A 21,816-nucleotide genomic window follows, 5' to 3' on the forward strand; every position below is an offset into this window, starting at 1 on the left:
ATGGGGTGCTACCTCAGCCCTTTTGAAAGTAGCAGACGGAGGTGGCTCCAATAATTCCATTAAGACCGTGGATACACACTTGCCTTGGGGATTTGAAGTTGGGCTTAATCAAATCTGGATTTGACATTTCACAGCCCACATCAAGGGTTTCTACAAAGGAACATCAGAGCAGTGCCAGCTATGCTATTGCTCTGACTTAGTGCCTTCTCCTGGGGAACTGAACAGGCCTTGTGCTAATCTTGTTGATGCTTTCACTGTACCTCTGCCCTGCTGTGCAGCACTCAGAGCTTCTGCAGGCCACAGTTTCTTGCCATCCGTGAAAAAGTATTTATTTAGTGCCTATCATGCCCCACGGCGCTGGGCTAGGGTCTGGGATGGGTGCAATGGTAAACAAGACTAACTGTGCTCTGAGCTGCACTTGTACACATTACACATAGTAGGAGCTACAGATGCTCAACCCATGGCTGAAAAGCAATTAACTATTTTTATTCATTCATTACCAACCATGTCCTAATAGGTTATGCCCACCCTTGAGGAGTTTAAAGTCCAGTCCAGTGGTTCTCAGCTTTAGTCACCTAAGAAGCCCCAGGAAGGCCTATTTCACATGGGAATATGAGGCACCGGCACTTCTCAGAGGCAGATGTTTTTGAGGCACTTGTTCTTTGGACCACACTTTGAGAAATATTGATACATGTAGAAGTGATGTAAACAAACCATTGTGAAAATAGCATAATAAATTCTGCACCTGTCACAGTGGAGGCTCAAAGGTGAGAGAGCACAGTCCTATTCCGGAGGCCAGAGAAGGCTTCCAAGATGAAGTTCTAGATCTTGAGGGATGATGGAGGGTCATTTTTTTTTTTTTTTTTTAAACAGGCTTTAAGACTTCACTAGCTCTTTTTTTTTTTTTTAATTTATTTGTTTTTGGCTGTGTTGGGTCTTTGCTGCTGTGTGCGGGCTTTCTCTAGTTGCAGCAAGTGGGGGCTACCCTTCGTTGCAGTGCACGGGCTTCTCATTGCGGTGACTTCTCTTGTTGCGCAGCACGGACTCTAGGTGCATGGGCCTCAGTATCTGTGGCATGTGGGCTCAGTAGTTGTGACTCGCGGGCTCTAGAGCCCAGGCTCAGTAGCTGTGGCGCACGGGCTTAGTTGCTCCGTGGCATGTGGGATCTTCCCGGACCAGGGCTCGAACTCGTGTCCCCTGCATTGGCAGGTGGCTTCTCAACCACTGCGCCACCAGGGAAGCCAGTCAGAGTGCCACAGGTGGGAACAGCTGGGAGTAGGAGAGAATTCCAGGCAACGAGGAGAGCAGGAAAAGGACACCAGAGTGGAGAGGGTAGACCTGTTTAGGTGCCCTGTGAGCATAGAGCTGGGAGGGTCAGTGAGGGAATACGGTGCTGGGAAGTAGTCTGGAGGCAGGTCATGGAAGATCTTGAAAGCCAATGTCGGATTGAGAAACCGTTAGCGAGAAACCATTTTGTAGCAGAGAAATAACGTGATCAAATTTGCATATCAGACGGAGTAGTCAGGGGGCAGTGTGTTGTTGGATGAGAAACAATGTAGGACACGATGAGCACTTAGGAGGTTCTCCATGAGTTTCATTAAGTGTAAAAACAGTAGGGTTGTTGTCAGGATATACATGCAAAGCATTCTTTGGCTGTAAAGGTATATATGTAAAAAAGCTGACCCACCAGCCACAGGAAGAGTGGGAATCACAGAGGAGCAGGCTGCCAGAACCTTCCCTTGGGAGCTCCGCCGTTAGCATTAGGCAGGTACTATGCCTGTACCTGCTCTCACCTTTCTTTCCATTCACTGGCTTCCTCTATGTGTTGTATCTTCCTCACACCTTCTTCCAACTCCAAATTTCTACTTGCTTAGGAATAAAGGAAAAAGATGCAGATGGAACACCTGTGACATATGGGGTGAGTGTAGGAGGACCCCCAGAATCTCCTCAATGCTGCCCCTTCACTTTGCGGGTGGCTTTGAACAAAGCCTTTTACACATTAGTGATCCATTTGTTAGTGGACCCTGAATTTATTTATACAATGACAGTCATTGGCTGTTGTTGTTTTTTTTAATTATCTTTTTTCCTAATGGAAAAACCTACAAGTTTGAATTAATGCCAAGTAATTGATTTTGTGAGCCACAGCTGCAAAGGAGTATGAGATGCATAAATGTAGGTATTTTATTTCTCTAGCAAGACTTTGTTAATTCAGAATAGGAGAAAACAATTACTAGCATAAATATATGAATATTCTGAACTATGGACCATTATAAAGCCTTCAGTCTTATTTTCAAGTGTAAGAATTTAAACTTAGTTCCTGTTACAGTTACGTCTTTGAGGGCCTCCTTAAATAAATTATTTAGAGTGATTCGTAACGGACATGTCAGTTCCTTTTTATGTAAACAGTCCTCCCACATTTTTTTAAATGGTATATTATTTTGCACAACTTTAATATTCTCCTTGCTAAAGGTGAATGCATCATTCATTTCTTTAGAAAACCCATTGCCCCATGAAGTGAAAGATAAATTTCAAACTCTGCCCTAGCACCAACTGTTACAGATTAAAAATATGTCTCACTATCTAAGATTGAGAGGAGCGTATTTTGGCAACCAAACTTCGTAAACGTCTGAACAAGTAAGGTTTTTCTGTGTCAGCCACAGCTTCTTCCCAGAGGTCATTATCCAGGTTTTCAAGACTCTAGGTCAGCCTTGGATTCAGGTTTCAAAAGCCTTTAGTTCTACAAACATCCAAAAGTCATGAAAATTTCTCATTAGCCCATTGGCAGTGTTCCCCGTAAATAGCGACTTCCACTTCTTCCCACAAGGCTGGGCTAAGAGAACTTGCTGTCTGAAGCAAATACATACCCAAAGTCCTCACCACACACGAGTTGCCATGAAAAACAAGCAGAAACAGGACCAGCAGGAGAGGCAGACACAGAGATGCCTATCCATTCCCTGTGCTTCTTTGGCCCATAGCTGCTTTCTTTGAGGCTAGTGCTGATTTGCAAGCCTTGGAAGGAACTGGTTATGAAGGTTTTTGTCAATTAAAGGGAAGCCAAGCCTCCCCCTCTTGGCTGCTCCAATGGAGCTGATTGCCCTGTGGTCTGGATATTCTCTCTACATGGTGGCTTCTGGGGCGGTGAGCCTAGTCTCTGTGCAGCTGACATGGAGGCAGAGGGGACGCATCTAATCATCTACAAGCGGCATGCATTTCAGTTCTCCTAAACCATCTCTGACAAGCTTCAGGTGAGGCCCCATCCCTGGGGTGTGTATCAGTTTGGGGGAATCACTCCATGTCCTTCAGGATTTTATAAACTTTGATCTTAGCACCTCTTAATGGGAATCTCTCAAGGCCTAAGTCTTGACTATTCTGTTCTGTCCTCACAGGATATCTCTTAATCCACTCCATCGATTTAGCAGCCCTTTCTTAGACTTTGGAGTTCTGTCCTGTTTCTTTGAGAATTCAATTTAGGGAACAGCCTAGTATAACTGGTAACTTCATGATCCTTGGCATTTGCAAGTCCAGAGATCAAGCCCAGGCTCTGCCATGGAGTTGCACTGAGATCGGGGACGAGGTGCTTAACTTTCCTGAGTTTATTTCCTCGTTAGTAAACTCAGAAGAGCAACAGCACACTCTTTATCAAGTTTTTATAAGGATTAAATAAATTAACACGTATACCTATTAGAATACCTGGTCCCTACAAAAGTAAGTGTGATAATCTGGAAACACAAACATAACTGGATGACTGAGTTCTCTTCTTTACATGAATGTTTGACCAACTACAATCTACGTATTTGGTAGCAATACAATCCCAGAATTTTTCTGACCCGAAATAAAGTGCAGTTGATCCCATCTAGCCTTAAAGTGGCAGCTGTTCTAAAGGTGTTGACTTTGTACATTCCATACACAGGACCACACTGTGCATCTTACTGAAAGCCACATTCATTATTTGTCACTTGTTCAATGCCTACTCTTGTCTAGGCACTGTGTTAGGCAGTGAGATCTCAAAGGAGAATAAAACAAGGCCTTTACCCTTAGAACCCTTGTAGTGCTGTTCAGTGTATGTACATAGTCACTGCACACATTGCCCTGCTGATTAGTCAGTGTTTAGGTACCATAACAAACAGTCCCAGTGTCTCAGTGGCTCAATGAAAGCTGATTTCTTATTCACATTGTATTAGTTATCTATGGCTTGACAGCAAATGACTCCAAAACTTAACAGTTTAAAACAACAAACACGTCAAGTATACTTCAATTTAAAAAAAAAAAAAAAAAAAAGGAATTTTCTCACACAGTTTCTAAGATTCGAGAATCCAGGAGCAGCTTCACTGGGTGATTCCATCTGCTGGAGTTGCAGTTGTTTGAAGGACCAGCTGGGATTAGAATTCTTTTCCCACCTCACTCCCCTGATTATTGTCAGGCCTCAACTCCTTGCTGGCTGTTGGAAGGAGATCTCCATTCCTTACCATGCGGGCATCTCCACAGACATGGCAGCTGGCATCCCCAAAAAGTAATGAGAAAGAGAGGATGAGAATGAGCGAAAGACCACCAACGGCAGAGGCAGAGGTTACAGGCTTTTATAACCTAATCTCAGAAGTGGCATACCATCACTTCTGCCATATGCTGTTGGAGATGAATGCACAAGGGTACGAATACCAGGAGATGTGACCATTGGAGGGCGGCTACCACACAGTGAACATGAGTCATAGTCTATTGTGAGTCGTTGGTCGGGGGAGATGGATGGGGTCAGAGAGTCTGCTCCACACAGTTTCGTTTTAGGACCCCCGTCTCCTTCCATCCTGAGACTCCTCCTTATGCCCTTGGAGTTTTCCACCTGATCCTCTGCATCTTGCCAGGAGGTCAAGAGTAAGGAAAAGGCACTAGGGCTGCCCAGCAGATCTTAGTGGCCAGACTCGCACATTGTGTACATTACTTTGGCCCACATTCCTCCAGCCAGAAATCACCTAATTGCAGGGGAGGCTCTGAAATGTGTTCTATCTGTGACCCTGGATTAAAAGGAAATGGGATTTGGCAAATGTATAGCAGGCAGTCTGCCACACCCTCTATTTGAAAAGAGATTGTACATTTAAACAGCTTAAATTTTTAAAAAACCAGTCTGTTCAGTTTTAACACAACAACAAAAAAATATGATTGCCTGCCACTATGTGACAAAGCAACTGATTGATTGCATATTTTCACCTTTTCAATGCATTGTAAATGCAGCCCCTATTTAAGGGGCCTGAAAGCAGGTGGTGGAGAGCAGTTCCTGAACCATTAAGTCTGCCGCTTTTCCAGGAATACTATTAGGATGCTGGCAGAAACAAGTCTTGCCTTGTTTCCCAAGTGGGGAAAGAAGAAAGTCTTTATTCCCAAACAAACGAAAATACAAATCACAAGACTAAAATTATGGATGCAAAACAATATATTAAAATGTGGCTTGTGTGTAGTATTTGCATGCATTTTAATATGTATCTGTCATTCCCTTTGCTAAATTCAGCAGGCACTGAAAATATTAAGCAACTGAGTACAGCTAATAATTAGAGGAATTATTTTGAAATATATTTTAACCCATTTATGTTCCTATTGCCAAACCTCTTGGTCTTAAAGGGCTCTGAGATGTCATATCAGATCAGATCTCAGATCTCTGTGGCCTAGGAACAACTCACCAAAGTATTTTTCATAAACTGACGTGGTAACACTCAAATGATTGGAAAAACTAAAATCATTCCTAGGGTAGAAAAATTTCATATCAGATTTGAAAGCTGGAAAAGTCTGTAGATATTAGATATTAGTCTGTGGATATCGGTATTAGATATTTCCATCTCTCCTACTTATTCTGAAGTCTGGCCATATTTAAGATTTCATGAGACATTTAAGACCACTTTTTGCAAAACCCAAATTTGCTGAGCCTTCTGCTCCAGTTATCTTTGCAGCTAAAGTTTTCAGAATCGGTTTTGCCCTTTACTGGGGTTTGTTTGCCTGGCTTTCTAAGTTGAGCAAACCCCAGTAAGAGAAATCACTTTTAGGGCCGTAGCAAAAATGAACCAAATTTCAACCACACGTAGAATCTTTGCTCTCTGCACATCGAGGCTTCTGGGCCAGAGAAGAATATATTTCATGAGAACGCAGCTCTAAGTCATAAACTTGAAATACATCAAGCTCTGTGTTGTTAATTGGCACTTACCTCACCTGAAGGCTTTTGCCGAGAAGAGCAGAGGGTTTTAATGGGGAAGGAAGTAAGGAAAGAGCCTGGAGCTCTGGAAAACAGGCCCAGCCACATGTGATTTTTAGCTGAGGGGCTTCCCACCCCCCAGGACGCTAGAGCAACAAAGTGGCCTATGTGCTTTCTCAAACCTCGGCTGTTTGTTTGGGGGGTAATGCTCAGACTGGGGCATGAGTGATAACTGCTTCACATAATTACGAAGACAGCTTGAAAACTATGCCCCTCTTTGTTTCGGCCTCCAGATGACGGCCGTCTAACCGCTGTTTGTGCCAGTTTTATTTCAAAGCGCTTTTCTTTCCATATTTCAAAGGTCAGTGTGTTTACTGGTGGCCAAAAAGAGCCTGTGTGTGAGAGAAAGAAACACATGTGGTTGAGTGGCAGAGCTGGATGAGGAGTCAGAACTGAATTCCAATCCTAGATTGGCTTCTAGATCTGTGAGAGAACTGAATTTATTTGACCTCCCCTTCTTCATTACCATAGAAAGGAGAGGAAGTAAATGTATCAGTGGTCTCTTCTAGGTGAAAAGAAAAAAAAAAAAAAATTCTAGAATTCTGATTCAGGAAGAAGAAATGGAGGTGTTCCCAGTAAAGAAACATCATCAAATACGTAGCCAAGAAAATGTCCATTTCATCTTCTCAAAATGGAAATGTTTCTTCCTTCAAAGAAAGCAGGCTGTATAGTCTGGTCACCCTTGGAAACCTTGAGATTGTTTTCAGTCAAGGAATATTAGCACAGGGAAATAAAGCAAGCACCAAACACTTTCTCAGGAGTCTCCGTTGGCTTTCTGACATCATTGCTTAGAACATCAAAGCTGATCAGACTGAGTTACCTGCCCTTTTATTAAAACATTAGAGTTTCTATTATGAATATTTGAAAACAGCATCAAATTTCAGTTACATAAGCTCAATACCTATTTCAAATGTCCTTCATGATTCATTTTCTTCTAACCTGTGTTTTCCACATCCATCTTCCCTCCGTTTTCTGTATATTGAGCTGCTGGGGAAAGGAGGTGAGTAAGCTGCAGAAGTGGTAAACAGCATGTATTCTGAAAGTGGGTTTACCTGGGTTCAAATTTAGTCTTCCCAATTATTAGTTGTGTGACCTTGCATGATTTACTCAATCTCTCTGTGCCTCAGTTTGCTTGTCTACTAATGCAAGTACTCACTTCCTGGTGTTGTGAGGATTAAGTGGATTGATATGTAGAGTAGTGCCTGGCTCTCAGCAAGCATTCAATTAGCTAATCATGAAAAACACTCCCCTTTTTGAAATGAATTCTGTATTTGGAAAAAAAAACTTCTCTTTCGTGCCACCGTTTCTCTTCTTGAATCAATCCACCTACACCTGTAGAAGTGAAAAAGTAAATTTGCAAATGCCAAGGGAACAGTGCCTGTGTTGTAAAAGGGAGAAAAAAGTAAAAGAGAAAAAGAGAACAAATGAAATGTCTAAAACTTAATCTTCCAGTGACTGTGAATTTCCAGCCTCCTTTGAAGTAAGGGTACTCTTTACCTTGAGTTCGTACAAGACAAACAGAATTCTCACTACTTGACCAGGAAAAGGCATGGCAACTCTTGGCTATGATTCAAGAAGGAATGAAGGGGGAAGGGAGGGAGCACGAAAAAGGGGAACTACAGTGTATTGAAGACCTTGGCTAGGCCTTGCATTTCCATTCCATTTAATCCGTTAGTTGAATATTATTAGCTCCATTTTACAATCAAAGAAAGCAGGGTTCAGGAAAATTAAGTGACTTTTCAAAGTCTATTCAGCCAGTTATTGGTGTTGCTGGGATTTAAACCCACTTCTACTGGATGCCAAGACCCCTGCCTTTGTCTCCTTTCTATATCGCCTTCCTAGGAAGGATTCAGCTGGGATGGGGTTCTGAGGGGCCATCAGCAGTATAGACTGAACCAAGACTCCAGCTTATCCACTACCATGCGCACAATATTGGCAAGAGGCTAATATTTCTAAGCTATTTCTGCCCTACTTCAAATGAAGTAGACTCATGTGAGTCTTTGTTGTGAACCACGTAATTTTAGGCGTCAAGGAGAGGGGAAACTTTTGAAATTAATTCCCTTTCACTGCTGAAGTCAGAACTTCCTCCTGGATCACAGCCTTTCCAACAGTAGTCCATGCTAGCTTTTCAACATCTTCAGCATCTCTGCAGAGTAGACAGCAGGATGACCTCACCCAGATGCTCACGGCAGCTGGTGCCACACATGCGCAGGACGCCAACCCCATCCTCAACCCCTGGCCCACATCCACCACCGCAGACCCACTGCGGGAGCTCCCCTGTTGTTGCTGGGGATGGCGATGTCCACACAGCGCAGAGAAGAGTCACTGTGACACAGTGACGGCAGGCGGGTTAACATAAGACGGCTCTGAGATCAGACCTGGATCAGTAACCGCCGGAAGTCGCGGCTCCAGGAAGGTGGCCTGGATAGAGTTAGGGAAGTTCCCAGAAGAGAGGCGGCCAGCAGTAGAAGTGGCAGCAGCAAACTTCGGCACAGCTCACTGGCCAGTATCCCTGGAGGATATGACACTGAAGTCACCCTGGTTACCAATGGCAACAACAGCGCCAGCCGCCAGGGGAGGGTTCTCCCGGGTTCTCTGTAGGTGTATGAGGTGATACCATCACTTTTCCTTTCACAGATGTACTGTTCCATTTGGTAGTCAAGGTTGGTGACACCTAAGTGGGTTCCTGCTGCAAGGAACTTGAGGACATCCTCCTTTTTCATTGGCAGGTCATCAAGGGCTCCCGACACTATGAACATTTCCCTTTAAGTCATGAAGGGAACCCAGAGCAGTGCCTTATGGACCCCTCTCTAAGTAGCCCGGGAAAGTGCAAAACTTTTTCATGAAGGTGAAGAGAGTTTGGGCACATGAATTCCTTCCTGGTCATGACCTTGACCCCCACCTCCTTTATTGCCTTAGTGCAAGTATGGTCCATGTTGATAAGAATCTGGCAAAGAAGCCCAGGTTATTTTTTTCATACCTAATTATTTCATTTCAATTCAACCAGGTTTTCTAAACCTGTTTGTGTGTGTTTAGACATACAGCGTAAGTAATTTGTGAGTATGTACTGAGAAGCCTTATCCAAATTCCTTTTAAGAAAGATGCCAGGACCTCATTCTCAATTCTGTTACTGAAGCTGTGATTTTTCCATTTTAGAGTTGAGATGCTAAAGCTAAACACGAATACGCATTTCACTTTCAATAAAATCACCGGCTGGTAAAACCCAGATTAAAACAGAGCATTGGAAATCAAGCTGCCTTTTTCTATTAGAACTAACAAAAGCTGTTTCATTTTCCAAATCCAGAGTTCTAGATGCTGAAATCCTATTTGTAGGAAATGCTAGGCATTATTAAAAATGCAGATAGTAATCACAAGCTGGCATGTTTTCTTGTGGTTGCCAGGATGTTTTAACGACAAAGCTAAGGACAGGTGCTTTAATCAAAGAACAAAGAACAGGGAGAAGACATGAAATGCTCCAAAGCATTTAGGAAAAATAACGCTTTCTCTGGACACTTGGCAGTGACCTCATTGTTAGGAAAAATCTGTCTAAAACACATCTCTTTCCTTATTATTTCTTTTTCTCTGCTTATATTTCTCTTCGGTCTGTAGTTCTTCATCTTAAAATAACAACTATAATAGTAATAATAACAAAACCAAAAACTTTGTTTGGCTGAGTGAGCCCTTTAGTCCCTATCTAAAAAAGAGATTCTTAAACTGGGCTCCATGTATTTTTCTAATGGTATTTTTTTTTTTTCTGGGAATTAGGTTCACAGCTTTTGTAAACATGCAAAGTACTTATATCCCTCCCAAAGAAGTTAAGCCAAAAAAAAAAAAAAGGCAGACAAATGCTGAAGAAATATAAGGTACCCTTGTCTTAGTGCATCACTCTTGTACTGCCACCTTGTTTCAGCCGGGCTTTTGATAATAGCTAGAGTAGTCAATTCAAAGTTAAATTTTCTTGTCAGAAAAGATACGGTGCTGCTCATTACTTTGAATATTGTAGGAAGATGGAATCACTCAGATATCCTGCTATCCACTTCAGCTCAAACTCATCTTCCCTCCCAAACCGTTTCCACTTTACCAAGGTACCATGACCTCTTCCTTCCCTTAAGCACCCTTGTTTGAGATCTAAGTTGTTTGGGGGTCTTTCCAGATGTTTATCTCTCCATCTAATCAGTTGTCAATCCTCTCAGGTCACCTTCAGAAGTCTCTTACATACAACTCTTCCTTTTGGTTCTTAAAAACCAGCATAGTCTACCCTTGGTGGTTTTTACCACTGACTGAACATGAGGATTACACGGGGAGCTTTTTACCTTATACTGAAGCTTAGACCCTAGACCCAGAAAGTTCCATATAACTACTCAGGGTTAGAGCCTGGGCATCTGAATTTATTAAAAGCTCCTTAGGGTGCAGCCAGTGCTGAGATTCATTTGCCTACCCTATCTTATTTGACTGTATTTTTTACTATTCTAGTTATTTTACCATCTAGCTGGTGATCCCGTCCAATCTTGCTACCCTCTGCCTTATTCTATATTACTTTCCTTTCCCCCAGATTAATCTTCTCAGCATCTTAAGTTCCTTACGGTTATTTTTTTTTTTTTTAATCAGGAAACCCTGTTGTGTTCCACTGCCTGTCTGTAGAGGCATTTAAGTTGCTCTGCAGGGCTGTAGGGGGTTCCCCGGAATCCCCTGGGGCCTCTGACTCGGAAGAATGAAGGGATACTGCTACTGAGCCTCTCTCTCCCCTAGTTTTGCAAATACGACCCTCCAAAATAAAGTGACTCAACTTGCTTAAAGACACAATCAGTTAATGGCAGAGATGGATCTAGAACTCAAATCCCCTTACCCTTGGCCCCTTTGTTGAATTCAGAATGCTGCCTATCCCAGGGCTATAATAATGGGTGATAGAAGCCAACGCTGGGCCTTTGCCATTTTCCTCCATTGGCTCGCTCTGTTCTGCAATCTCGGTTTTTCTCTGTCTGGAACATCTTCAGCAGGTGTATCTGCATCTTCAGGAAAATCAGACGTGACTGAAAATTTTGGCTGGTCCAATTTGTCGTGCCTTGTTGACAGCAGCCCTGGGAGCTGTGGGACCAGTAACACTGCAGCCTCGATGCCATGCCTGTCAACCTAATAACGCTGTGTTTAAACACAATGTGTTCTGCTTTCGCCTAGGAGTCTGTCTATGATGCTTTATATTAAACAGTTAACTTTAGGACAAGCTCTATGGGTTATGGAAGTAGCAGCTTATCTGTGAGTCAAAGAAAACCAATGGTCAACCTGCCCAGAATTATTACCCTTACCTGCCTCGCACATTAACTGAAGTTCTCAGTTTTGGTCACTCTTTCTGGTAATAAGGCGATCTTCATTTTGTAAAATGCAAATGTGACATTCAGAAAGCATAACATTAACTTACCAGCATTCATTACTATCTTAAACCAGAGTTGATCTTTTACTTTTTTTTTTTTTTTTTTTACGGTACGCGGGCCTCTCACTGCTGTGGCCTCTCCCGTTGCGGAGCACAGGCTCCGGACGCGCAGGCCCAGCGGCCACGGCTCACGGGCCCAGCCGCTCCGCGGCATGCGGGATCTTCCTGGACCGGGGCACGAATCCGTGTCCCCTGCATCAGCAGGCGGACTCTCACCCACTGCACCACCAGGGAAGCCCTGAATTTTTACTTTTTATATTATCACCTAGTTCAGAGCTAAGTCCTAAAGGAATAGAGCTAGTGTGGGTAAAAGTTGATTGGTGAAGGGTGGGTATGGAGGAGAGCAGAAAAAAAAATCTAGAGCTTGGGTACAGTGTTATATAAGGAGCCTGGACATTAACAGGAGAGAGAAAAATGGAGAGAGTGCCAAAGAGTAAGTTCTGCCTGATTCCCAGTTTTGCCAAATTCAACATTTTCCCCAGAGTTCTCCTTGGTTAGCTCCCTTTCTTTGTTGATTTTGCCCAGCATTGGATGAAATGCTGAAAATTTGGAAAGAATAGCAATCACGATAGCTAACGTTTATTGATACTGTTTGCCAGACATTGCTTGAAGCATCTACATGCATCAACTTATTTCATTCTTCCCCCAACATTTGGAGATGCCATTAACAGCCCCATTTCACAAATGATGACACTGAGGCCCAGAGGTTTGAAGAACTTCCTTAAGATCATCCAGCAAGTAAATGGTGGAATTAAGGTTCCAACCCAAGCAGTCTGGCTCCAAAGCCTATATTCAAACCCCTGTGACCTGCTGTCTCCAAAATCACATCATTTGTTTTATTTATTTATTTTTATTTTATTTTATTTATTTTTGGCTGCATCACGTGGCTTGTGGGATGTTAATTCCCTGACCAGGGATTGAACCCTGGGCCTGGGCAGGGAAAGTGCCAAGTCCTAACCACTGGACAGCTAGGGAATTCCTGAAGATCACAGCATTTGTAAGCAAATGGTAGGGTTAATCTTCAAATATGGACAGTCTGATTCCTGATCATCCTACTATAACCTCCTGGGCTGAAGTGGATTTTTGGAACACACCAGACCTTTACAGTCATGGAGACTCTAGTGGTCCAGAGAAAGTTTCTTGGTTTAGCATCTTCCTAAAGTTGTAGCAGTATGGTGTCTTAATAACAGTGCTCTATTGTTTTAATATAAAATGCCAATCTGACAAAGGCAGTTGAGTGTAAACCTCACAAAGTGTTGGGCAAAATCCCTGCCCAGCTGTTACTGTCCTAGACTGAAATGGAGAATTCAAGCAAAATTACTTCCTGTCTCTGTAAAAGGTCAGCTGGAATAAAAATTGGTTAATATTTCTCCTTCCTCTATATAGCCAAACACTGCTAGTATCCAGGGAACATCAAAAGTAAACCTGAAATCTTGGGTTTAGGAAATCACTGCACCATCTTTGGTTGTATTTAGCAAGGCCCTCTGGAGGGCTTTTTGGATATTATCTAATGAATTCTCATAGACATTCAGCCAAGTTTTAATCCCTTGGAGTGCCACCTTCCCGCTAAGAAGAACTTCCTGGAAATAAAGCAGATGACAGGTGTCAGGTTAATATAAAAATGTGGCTATAGTTTGGAGAAAGACTTGCTCAACTCGTCTTCTCCCCTCTAATGATGGGAAGAGTTCTGGGAAGATGGTCCATTTGGCGGCTGGAGAAAAAAATCAAATGTGTATTAGGCTAGTGCTACTGGAACTCAGCTTCTTGGTGATTCTCTGGGAGCTGAGAGAATGGAAACAGGATTGCTGAAGGGAGATGGGAAAGGCTGAGGGATGGAGCAGCAAGTTTACATGGTGTATAAACTACAGGGGGCTCCATGTTTGAAATTATTCCCTCTTCTTCTAATAACTAGCTATTTTCATATTCAAATTATTTCTCCCTACTGTTCAATAAATACATGTGAAACAAAATCAAACAACCAAAAATGCTCATTTTGTCAGAAAAGTTTCTTTTCTGTTATTCCACAGTTTTCAGGAGGGAGATGCCTCACCCGCTCTGTTAATAGATTTGACCTATCTTTGCTTGAGAACATCTTTCATTTCCATGGTAGCCTTAAAGAAACAGTAAGACATGGCAACAGGGATTCCCAATCTTTTTGTCAAGAGAAGCTGCTTTTCCTTTTCTCTAGAGCTTTAAGGTCAAGGGATGGAGATAGGGAGTTTCCAGCAGATGTTTCATTCTTCCCTGGGGAGACTATCAACCCCCAGGCCACTGACTTCTGCTCTATGAGATCAGGCTTTGAGATTTACCAGCAGATTTTCATTGACTGGTTGAGAACTCAGGTACAAGGATTCTTCTACCTGACGAGAAATGGTAAAACTCAAAAAAAAAAAAGAAAAAAGCAATCACTTGCTGTTTCACTTCCCCAGAACATGTTCCGAGCACCAGCTAAACTCATATCCCACCAGGTTTAGAGTGAAGTTGACATAGTTTGGCCTCTGGAATTTCTTCGTAGCTTTGCACCATCTTTGTATATATCCTGAACTGAGTTTCAAGTTTCATTCTCTTGTTGCCCTAGGTTGAGTTCCAGGCTTACCATATTGATCGAATGGATCTTCAGCCAGGTTTTCACCCCTTGGAGTGCCATCTTTCATCTAAGGTAAAAACTTCCCTGGAAATAAATCTCTGACTATAGGTGCTCACAATTCCCACTGTTTACTCTTAAACCGTTCGTATTTCTTGAGTTTTCAGGGTAAAAACTGAGATGTTGAGTTGAGGGTACAAACTGTGCTTCTGTTCTGAGTTGGAGGATGTGTAATATGGAGATGGAGAAACTGTTTGAATTGTCCAGGTAGCCATGCTAGGATGATTCCCTAGGAATACCTTATGGAGGAGTGTATGGGCATCAGAATTTAACCCATAGAACTGCAGATTTTAGAGTTAGAAGGAATTTCAGTGGATCGTTTGGTCCAGTCCAAACGTCTTGGGTAGAATGACCTCATTTTACAGATGACACAGAGGCCTGGAGAGACTAAAGCCATATCTGAAGTTATCTGGTTATCTTCTAAGAGTGCCTAGGGCCCTTATCTTCTGCCTCCTACTTTATGCCACTTTACAAATATTTAAAGGAACCTATGATGCCAACATGTAATGACTTATGTACATGTGGTGTTTGCAAGGGAGAGAAAGAGAATGGAATCTTTATGAGGTCAGTCCTTCTGATTCCTAGCCTAATTTGACGCCTTTAAGAATCTGGCCCAAACTCAATCAAAGTAATGCCCTGTCACATAGTCAGAGCTTATGGATTAATGGTTTAGATGCCTGACTTTATGGTATAACATGTTTCCTATTCCATCTTTGTTAACTTTATTCCATACTGATCCTCTGTTGAAGTCTCCTCCTATCCTTCTCCTGTTTGCCTCGTGACCTGCCACCTCTGCTTGGTTTTTTTCGCTTTTTCTTGGGTCGTTCCCCAATAAAAGAGTGAGTCCTCAAAAGGTCAGATAGGCAACACTATTCCTGGGTCAACCAGTTTCCCAGGTCTTACCTCCTATATGCTGCTTGTAGACGGCCCACATCCAGTCTATAAGAGACATTGGTGAGTGGTGAAGACCTTTTCTGGTGATAGTTATTGTAATTACGAACTCCAGAGCTATATAAAAATTGCTTTCATCATCGCTGGAATAAAGGTAGAATTTAAGAAGAGTGAGAGAGAGAAGAAAACAGATAGTGGGGGTTAGTTTGTGGAGTTCCCAGTTAGTGTGTGTCTTTGCAGTAACCAAGTAGTATCTGGAGTGCTAGATTTAGAGTTGAAATACAGATTCTGCACTTGAACTATGCATTTTTGAATTACTGCAGACAGAGGCCAAGAATGCAGTTGATGTAAAAATACCCATTCCCACACAGACAAATGTGGGAGAGGGAACCATATGGAACCTGAGAAGGAATGGCATCAGGACATAGACATTTTTCTTAACCTCAGTAGCTAGCATGCCCCCAATTGCTTTGTAGAAAGAAGCAGAAGCTTGTTTTAGATGATTATTATCATCTAATATTATTGTGAATTTATCTCATTCAATATTGTTGTAAATTTGTGCATATATAGTTATACTGTATTCAATATCTATTGCTGTGTAACAAATTACCCCAAGATTTTGTGGCTTAAAACAACCACCATTTATTATCTGACAGTTTCTGAGAGTCAGAAATCCCAGAGTGACTTAGCTGGGTGGTTCTAGCTCAGGGTCTCCTTTGAGGTTATGGTCAAGATATCAGCTAGGGCTGCATCATCTGTAGACTTGGATGGGCCTGGAGGACGTTTCCAAGAAGGCTTGCTCACTGGAGTCGCCAATTTCTCGCTAGTGTTGTCCAGAAATTTTAGTTGTTTGCCATGTGGGCATCTCCATAGTGCTGCCTTGGTATCCTCAAGACATAGTAGCTGGCTTCTCCCAGAGTGAGTGGTCCAAGAGACAGAGAGAGAGGCAGAACACTCAACACAGAAGGTGCAGTCTTTTGGGGGGTCCTTTATATTTTGGTAAAAAATATATAACATAGGTTTATCATTTTAACCATTTTTAAGTATATAATTCAGTGACATTAAGTACATTCAGTTGTTGTGCAGCCATCACCACTATCCATTTCCAGACCTTTTCATCGTCCCAAACAGAAGCCCCGTATACCCATTAAACAATAGTTCTTCATCTGCCTAACTCCCAACCTCTGGTCATCTCAGTTCTACTTTCTGCTTTATGAATTTGCCTATCCTAGGTACCTCATATAAGTGGAATCATATAATATTTGTCCCTCTGTGTCTGGCTTATTCACTTAGCATAATGTTTTCAAGATTCGTTCATGTTGTAGCATGTATCAGAATTTCATTCCTCTTTATGGCTGAATAATATTCCACTGCGTGTATATACACATCTTGTTTATCCATTCACGTGTGAAGGGACATTTGGGTTGTTTTCACCTTTGCTGCATCTTTTTATAACCTAATATGGAAGTGACACACCATCACTTCCGCTGTAATCTAGTCCCTGGAAGCAAGTCACTATATCGAGCCCACACTCACTATATTCACACTTAAGGGAAAGAGAGGAATATCAAAGAATTTGTAGATGTATTCCTAAAAGAATAAAAAATACCTAAGTTAACTTTACTAATTGAACGTGATTCTTTCCATGGGGCTTGGTCATTGTTCTTAATTCTCTTAACGGTTTTGTAAAATCCTGAGCTTAAGAATCTTTCCAAGGACTGTACCCAGAGTAGCCCCAACCAGAGCAAAGCACTGAAAATGGGCAAACCAGAAAATTGTCATGTCTTACACACATTGCCCTAACAAGGTTCATTTTGTTACATGAGATACCAAAAAAATGCAGACCTAATTTCTATGCTGCTCTTAGGCCTGGGTTTATCAGCAGGAAGAATGAAAGTAGGCCTGCCTCATGTTTCATTTTACTGCATGTGAGCGGGAACCTTTTAAGTGGCAGTAGTGGCCGCAGCATATGTGTTTAGAACACATTCAGAGTTATTCCTGTTGGAGCCTGTCTTTGTATGTGGTTGAAAGAAGGCTTGGTCTCTAATGACAAAAATAACAAGAAAGGAATGATCCCCCCCACCCTCCTCCTATTATCCTTTTTATTAATCCTGTAAATGTTCTTATTTCCTTCTTTTAAGACTGGTACCACAAAGCTGAGCTCCTTTGCCTTTTTAATTTATTACACTACTTTCAATTGTCTATTTTGTGATGAATGTAAGGAATTTGGAAGTAGTTTGCAGAGGTGAAGCCAGGGAGGATAAAAAAGCAATTACCTCATGCCAATTACACCAGGAAATAGTGGAGGTGCCATTCCTGCGGCATTTCTGTCCATTTTTCTTCATTACTGTAATGGTGGCCGCTCTCCTCATTAGCCGACACATTTCTCTTCATTACCGACTGTGGTGATGGTGGTGATGATGAGCGCTATTTACAGCTGGAATTCTGTGACAGGCCCAGCAGATGAGTAATAATTATTCAAACAGATATATGGAGGCCAAAAAAGGCGAGTGGTTAAAGTCAGGCTATTGTGTCCCAGAAAGGCAGGGAGATAATTTCTTTTGAACGGGGTTTGGTTCATATTCCTCACTGAGGGACTCCTGCAGTGCTGGGCTGGAATGGCTTATCTGAGGTACTCAGTGTGTTCTTACAAGAACTGAAGGGAAAACAATGAATCGTTTAAACCATAAAACAAATGTTTATTCCCATTGAACCCTAGCTTCATCTACAGGGAGGAAGCAGGGCTTTCCTTGAGTCTACACTCAAAAGATAACTTAGCCCAAAACCTTCCATCCCATCCCTCCACCCATGTGTCCTGCTATCTATCTGTCTGTCTGGGGGAATCGTGTTATGGCAATACTTATAAAGTGTATTAACTATCATCTATCTATCTGTGTATGTACGTATGTGTGTATCTGTCTATCTATCCATGTAGTCAGCGTTCTCCAGAGAAACCCAAAAAGCAGGATGTGTACAAAGAAAGAGGAAAAGAGATATATCTTAGTGAATTGGCTCATGTGATTATGGAAGCTTGGAGAGTTCAAAATCTGATGGGGTAAGCCAGCAGGCTGGGAACCCAGGGAAAAGTTGCAGTTCTAGTTCAAAGGCAGTCTGCTGGCTGCTTGTTCAGGGTACATCAGTCTTTCTTCAATTAAGGCCTTCAACTGATTGGATGAGGACTTCCCACATTGTGGAGGGCAGTCTGCTTTACTTGAAGTCCACTGATTTAAAGGCTAATCTCATACAAAAAACACCTTCACAGAAACATCCAGAATAATGTTTGACCAAATATCTGGGCACCATTGAGCCAGCCAAGTTAACACTCAAAAGTAACCATTACTCTGTCTGTCTATCTATCTATCTATCTATCTATCTGTAAATCTAGACCAAGAAGGTACAAAGAATTTCTGCCTCACAAATAAAGGTGCTAAATTGGGTTTTTACCTAATGACAAGTCTTTAAATTGGGCTATTAAGATTCTTTTGGAGGTGAGGTCAGTAGTTGAAGAATCCAGCAGCTCTGGTCAGGAATCGAGCCTTGCTTTCTATCCAGCCTCCTTCCAGACACTTGAATTGAGGAGAATAATTGCTTGAAGGGCAGGAGAGGATCTGTAAGTGAATTTGGAAAAGAGGCAGAGTGTAAATATCTTTGGGAACTGTGGTGAATTGTTTAGTAAAGAACATCTTTCAATTTAATCATCTAATTGTTCCTCTTGCTTTGACTTTCTCCCTAGCAATGACCCTCACAGTTATTCCATGAACCTTGCTCAACTAAAAAAGGTGTTGTTGAAACAGGCTGCAGAAGTTCCAAGCCAGACAAGTAGGAACAAGTCAGCTTCCCAGAGACAGGCTCACAGGCAAGACTCTAGTTAACCCCTGCTGGCCTGGAACATTTGGGAAGGAGGCCTTAGGAAAAGATTTCCACTAGCAGGGCACTGCCATTTGCAAACTCTGATGGTGTGTGCAACCTGTTAAGAATGATAGGGGCAGTATTCCAGCACAGCAGGCTTTCAGTATGAGACAGAGGGATGAAAGGAGTACAATATGAAAACAGCAGGTGAGAATGGATGTATCACACAGGGAAAAGATGTTAGAGGAATACTGAGGTATATTAATTCTCCCCAGGTCCCCTCAAATTCAGTAGCTTCAGTGAAAGCAAATGTAGGCTCTTGAATTAGGCCCAGGCTCCTAACAAGTGCCACAGCACCATCTGCTTAGTAGCAAAAGGTATAGGAGGTGAGAAAGACAGACCTGCATGCCAACCAGTGATATTTTCTTCAATAACCTTGATTTCCTTAGGGGCCCTCACAAGCTGTCATGTGTGGACAAGCTCAGAGAATTTGATGTCTCCTAAGTGATGCTTCTCCAGAGTTAGGCTACTTCTGCAGGCAAGATGGCATTTGCCCAGTGGCTTTTGGGATAATTTGCACTTTTCTAAGGGCTTGAAACAAGCAACAGAAGCAGCAACTGCTTGGCACTTGGAAAGTCCTTCCTAATGATCTGGGTCTGGAGAAGCTTCTCAGTTTACCGTCTATGGGCAAGTTGTTAGACTCTGTCCATGACAAATCGTTCACCATTGAGAAAGGGCATGTACCTTCCCACCTATCTCATTATAATTTAATGAAACGAGGACCAATGAAAAGTAAATAAAGGCATGAAGCTATATCTCTGAGAGATAGAGCTCAGGGATTTCCTGAAATAACTGGCTCAAGTCTTTTGGACTAGGTATTTTATTTATTTTCCTTAGTGTTTGAGCAACTTGCTGTTTCCCTAAACCAATTTCTTGAGCCCCTGAGCAGGGAGCATGTTATGACAATCTCCCCTATGTAGACCCAACCAGCTTGAGTCCATCATGACTTTGCCCTAACTTGGCATCTGACATACATTTGGAAGGTGTGGGTGCACTAATTTCACCAGGCCTCTCCCCACTGCCCCTGAGTAACCTTCTCCAGTCTCATGGATTCAACTACCACCTATAGTTGATGACCTCCAATCCATATCCCTCTTCTGAGCCCCATACTCTCTTCTGAGCTTCAGCCTGGACCTCTCAACCTGCATGTAGAATAGACACCTCAAACAACATGTCCAAAACTGAATTCACCCCAAATTTTCTGTTCTGTTTTCTTTCTTGGCTCTGTTAGTGGCACCACACTACACCAGTCACTGGAATTAGTTACCCTTAACTTCTCCATCTCCACCCACCCTCATGCATGCACGTTTAATTTATCACCAAATTATGCTGATTTCATATTCTGAAAAGTGTTTTTTCCAATGCATCTCTTTCTTTTCATTCCTACCACTGTTACTGTAACCCAAGCTCTTAGAGTCATCCTGATTTGCTTGTAAGTAGTCCCTCTGCCTCTTGTCTTAACTCATTTAAGACTACATAGCTGCTGAATAATCTCTAAAATACTTAAAATCTCCCCATCTTTACAGAACTAAACTACTTATTCAGACCCTCTTTGACATCCTTCTCCAGTGTTTTCTCCCAATAACTGCCCCTTTCCCTTTCTCCTCTTGTAATACCCTTTTAATTCCTTACATGTGCCCTGCTGCTTCCAGCCCCATGCCTCTGTGGGAGTTATTTCTTCAATCTGGAACACTCATCCCACCCTTCTTCACAGGCTAATTATGTCTGACTCATCTTTAATACTCAGCTAAAGCATTATCTCTTCCAGGAAATCTCTTGTGAACTCCCAGATGGAACAAGGACTGTGCCTCTCTACTATTCCCTATAAGACTGTGGATATCTCTGTTATCAACCCCCATGTCCATCTCTCTCACTGGATTTTTAGAACATTAAAAAAAAAAAAATCTTTACCCTCAGGGTTCCACAATGGGCACTGAAAATTTTTATTTTCCACTGAATTCCTATGTCTTTGTATTTTTAGACCCTCAACCATGCAATATTACTAATTGTACCAACAAATTTATTTGATTCACTAAGACATCATAATATCAGTTTATTGTGCATGGAACATCCCTATCTAAAAATCTCCAAGGGTTTTGAATATCTCCACTCTTGAAAGCCATACATCTTCTCTGTAACCCGCAACATCTACTTCTCCAATACCACTGACCTTCTTGAGACATGACTGTTGGATCTGTGATGTATGTTTCCAGTATGACAGACATTGTGGACTTACTCTCCTGGCTGCAGTTTTGGGGCACCACAAGCTATCATCAGAACATTACACAAGCCAAAGCAACCTAGCACACTTGTGCGTTTGTGCCTGTGCTTCATTTCTCAAGTGATTCTGATACTTACTCAAATTTAAGAATCATTACCTAAGTCTTTCCATGCAACCTAAAACTCCATTAGGATTTTGAAAACCAGTATATGCTGTCTCAAATTGGCCAAAAAGTTAAGTAAAATTTACCTTTTCCCTGCAAACTCAGCTAAACCAGGTCTCTCTCAACCCTTACTGAACCTATGGGACTTTCTTTTTTAAGCTAAGTTCAGAACTTTGTGTTTCTAGTATTTTACATTTTATCTGCTAATTTTGGAAGCTACTTCAAGACTGCTCATTTCATTGCGAATCTATGACCTACCACAGAAGACCTTAGCTAAGCTGTATGTACAAATTTAGTCATGAAATCTTATATCCTTGCAGAGTTTTCA

At 42.1% G+C, this 21,816-nt stretch overlaps 1 long non-coding RNA gene across 1 annotated transcript in view; it reads left to right on the forward strand.

Moving 5' to 3' along the window:
- The window catches only part of LOC112405839 (uncharacterized), a 306,771-nt gene that overhangs the window by 213,714 nt on the left and 71,241 nt on the right, over positions 1-21,816 (forward strand). Inside the window, exon 4 of the long non-coding RNA XR_003004435.1 lies at positions 14,239-14,319. This is a non-coding gene — a long non-coding RNA (uncharacterized LOC112405839). The remainder of the gene's footprint in view (positions 1-14,238; positions 14,320-21,816) is intronic.

This window comes from Neophocaena asiaeorientalis, unplaced genomic scaffold (assembly GCF_003031525.2).
Source record: "Neophocaena asiaeorientalis asiaeorientalis breed wild unplaced genomic scaffold, Neophocaena_asiaeorientalis_V1.1 scaffold92, whole genome shotgun sequence".
NCBI lineage: Eukaryota > Metazoa > Chordata > Mammalia > Artiodactyla > Phocoenidae > Neophocaena > Neophocaena asiaeorientalis.